Source organism: Piliocolobus tephrosceles, chromosome 7 (genome assembly GCF_002776525.5).
Source record: "Piliocolobus tephrosceles isolate RC106 chromosome 7, ASM277652v3, whole genome shotgun sequence".
Taxonomy (NCBI): domain Eukaryota; kingdom Metazoa; phylum Chordata; class Mammalia; order Primates; family Cercopithecidae; genus Piliocolobus; species Piliocolobus tephrosceles.
Window position 1 is genome coordinate 101423858 of NC_045440.1, and position 3501 is coordinate 101427358.

Genomic DNA, 3501 nt, shown 5'->3' on the forward strand with positions numbered 1-3501 from the left:
AAAAAAAAAAAAAAAAAAAAAAAAAAACACCGGTTAGAATTTTGATTGGGATTTCACTGAATTTGTAGATAATCTTCAGGAACAAAATGGACATTTTGACAATATTGAGTCTTTAATCCTTGAACATAGTGTATCTCATCATTTTTTTAGGTCTTTATCTCATGAGGTTTTTGTACTTATTTCTTGCATACTATATTCTATTTTCTTTTTCTGTAATCTGTTAGAGTACCCACAGAATATTTTTCTACAAGGATATATTTGTATTTCAAAATATATATAAATATACTTACTAAGAAAATAAGATTTGAGTTCTGAGAATTGACAGTATTGACGGTATGTGATTCACATGTTAAAGCCTATTCTAAGCACATTATATTTAATTTTAGCTTTTATTTTTCCTGGCATATAAAAATGGATTCAATGTTAATGAAAACAATGTCAAATTATTTTGTTACCTTATGTTGCTTATACATGGAAGCATTATTTTGAAATTCAGTGCCTCTCAATCCTTTATATGTTGCAGAATGTTATCGTTTTGAAGCTTGGTCATTCTTATAATTTTTATTAATTAACAGAGGTTGTTACCATGATAAAATTTTAGCATCTTTGATTAATAATGAGGTCCACTACAGGAAGACATGTATTCTCCCACTCTGTCTGTGGTAGATCAGTGGTTATTTCTTTTCCTTTTTATTATGAGGTATGTCAGATATGCAAATAGAGAATAATATGATGAGTATCCCAGATCAAAAAGAAAGTCAATTTTTAAATTTCCTCATGATGTTCTTTCTCCTATTTCACCATATCAGAGCTGGGCACTATTCTAAAGTTAGTGATTATTATTCCTGTGCCTTTTAATACTTTTAGTATATATATATCATTTTAAAAATATTTAAGTTTCATGTTGTTTTGCATGTTTTGGTTTGTTTGCTATCTGTATTCTTTTGAACATTTATTCAATATTAAGTTTGGAAGAGTTTTTGTATTAGGTTGTTCTTGCATTGCTATGAAAAAATACCTGAGACTGGGTAACTGGTAAAGAAGAGAGGTTTGACTGGCTCACAGTAGGCTGTACAGGAACATGATGCTGGCATCTGGTTGACTTCTAGGGAGGCCTCAGGAAGCTTAAAATTGTGGGGGAAGGTGGAGACGGAGTAGGAGCAAGAGAGAATAGAGAGGGAGTGCTATGTACTTTTAAACGACCAGATCTCATGAGAACTCACTACTTATTATGAGGACAGTACACAGGGGGATGGCACTAAACCATTCATGAGAAATCCATCCCATGATCCAGTCACCTCCCACCAGGCCCCACCTCCAACACTGGAGATTACAGTTTGATATCAGCTTTGGTGGAGACACAGATCCAAACCACGTCAGTTTTTTTTTTTTTTTTTTTCCAGTTTTTTTCAAATAAGACAGGCAGTATTTAGGTTGCTAAAAGTAATGTTTTACAGAAAGGGAACCATAACATTGCACAACAAAGTATGCTGTAAAATCTCAAGCAAGAAAGGCAGTGCTTTCTTTATGTCACCAAAAATCATGTTTCACTGTTAGAAGCAAATGTATAGCTGCATTTTTCCCCCCTTCAATATCAATCTTCTCTACAATACTTTTAGACTACTTTGTGGTTTCCAAATACAAACTAAAATTTGTTGGACAGAGTTGCTCAGTCTCAGCAATAGAATAAAAATAATTTGCAAAAAAAAATTTTGTTTAATGCCAACAAATAACAAAACATTGTGGTTTCTGCTTACAAACTCCAACATCTAGTGAAATGGCCTAACCTATGTATACTTTCATGAACATTTCACTGTGAACACAGTTGCCCTTTTTTTCTGCCATCACAGATAGCCTCCTTAGTAGCAAGTATCTTGTCAGAACACTTTCAGACACCCAGGAAGTAATTCCTAACAGAATAACTACAGTTACGTGGGCAACTCAAACAACAGAGCCCACCTCTGCCAGAGTCCCCACGTGGGTGTTACTTTTGTGCTCTGGGTAAATAAAACCCAGTGCCTTGTTAGTTGGAACAGTTGGAACCCAGAGTGCAAAGCTAGATGGAGGAGTTGTTACAGACTCACGAACACTTTAATAAATTCCCGGGAGTTTCTAGGTGCTGTAATATGCCTCACAGACAGCAACATAAGCCAACTCTGGGAAGAAGTCATCATGGTATTCTGCTAAAAATTGTAGAAAAGATCAAAGTGTTTCAATAAAGCCTTCAGATTCTTCTCAGACTAGGACATCTTTCCAAGGATTTCTGGAAGTTTTACCAAAAGTCAGAGCAAATGTTGTGCCCCGTAAATGTGAAGGAGGTGGAGGTGGCTGGTCACCTGGGTGGTAATTATCAGGCACAAACTTCCATGAGAGGACCTCATTTATTTAGTTAGTTCTTTTCCCTTCAACACCAGTAAATGCAGCACTTTCTTCCTTGCCAGGAGGCAGAGGTTGAAGATGATGCACAGGTGTTTTCTTCTCCAGGTTCAGGAGCAGCCTGGAGCATGCTGGTCGATGTGGCCTGCTGCTGGCACTTGGGTGAGGTGACGCCTGCTCTCAGCCAGCCTGTTGCAGTTGGTGGTGTGGCATGTGGACCACCTCAGAGCCTGCAATGCTTCCAGCTTGGCTTTGTGCCTTTTGTGGGTGGCTGGTTCAGCTGTGGTTGTCTGACTCTCTGTGGACTATGGTGTGGATGGATTCAACAAAGGTGGGCTGGGAGAGAGCTCCCCCTGGTTCCTTTTATTGTCGGTGATGCTTTCCTTAATTGAAAGAAAACACTTAGATGAAGTCAACCTTTTTATACCGAGCTTATTCCCATGGATAGATTATAACTGATGGGGTAGTGTAATCAAAGGTTATTCTTAACCCATCCATCATCTCCTTACAAAGGTCAGCATTCTTTTCTGCTGGGATATAATGCACCTTCATGTTGGCGTGCTGCATAGTGTGATGGTGTCAAGGCCTCTCATTGGCTGAAAAAACTGTGTTGATAGCAAAATGCTTCTCGTAGGACTCCAAAATCATTATGATGTTGGTCTGTCATGGAAGTTTCATTAACTGTTTCCTTCTGTTAATGTAGTAACGATCACCCTGAAGCTGCTCGTTCAGAACTTCAGGGATTTCTATAGTTATTATTCTTTCTTTTTTTTTTTTTCATTTAAACGTTAAATTTATTGTTTTTATCTTTTACACATTATGCAATTAGTTATTATTCTTTCTTCCATTTCCCTTTCTGTTTACAGCTCCAGTTCTTGCACTTGTCTCTTCTTCAATAACACGTTCTTCACTTATTTTTCATCCTTGTTTTCACTACTGTTGGAGAACTGCTTATTGAATTTTCAGCATTTTCATCTTTGTCTTCAACTGGGAGGCTTTTTTAGATAGAGTCGATGCCAGACAGACTTCCTTCTTCCTGTGCCTCTCAGGTAAGCTGCAGCTTTTCTTGCCAATTCATGCTGTCATCCTTTTTTTTTTTTTTTTTTTACGGATTTGAACATTTTT

The 3501-nt window shown here is 37.2% G+C and overlaps 1 protein-coding gene and 1 pseudogene across 1 annotated transcript in view; one reads left to right on the forward strand and one right to left on the reverse strand.

Annotated features, from left to right (window-relative positions):
* Positions 1-3501, forward strand: part of LOC111520902 (vacuolar protein sorting-associated protein 13B) — an 883038-nt gene that overhangs the window by 323064 nt on the left and 556473 nt on the right. The gene's annotated exons all lie outside the window — the stretch shown is intronic.
* Positions 2113-3501, reverse strand: part of LOC111534327 — a 6645-nt pseudogene continuing 5256 nt past the window's right edge.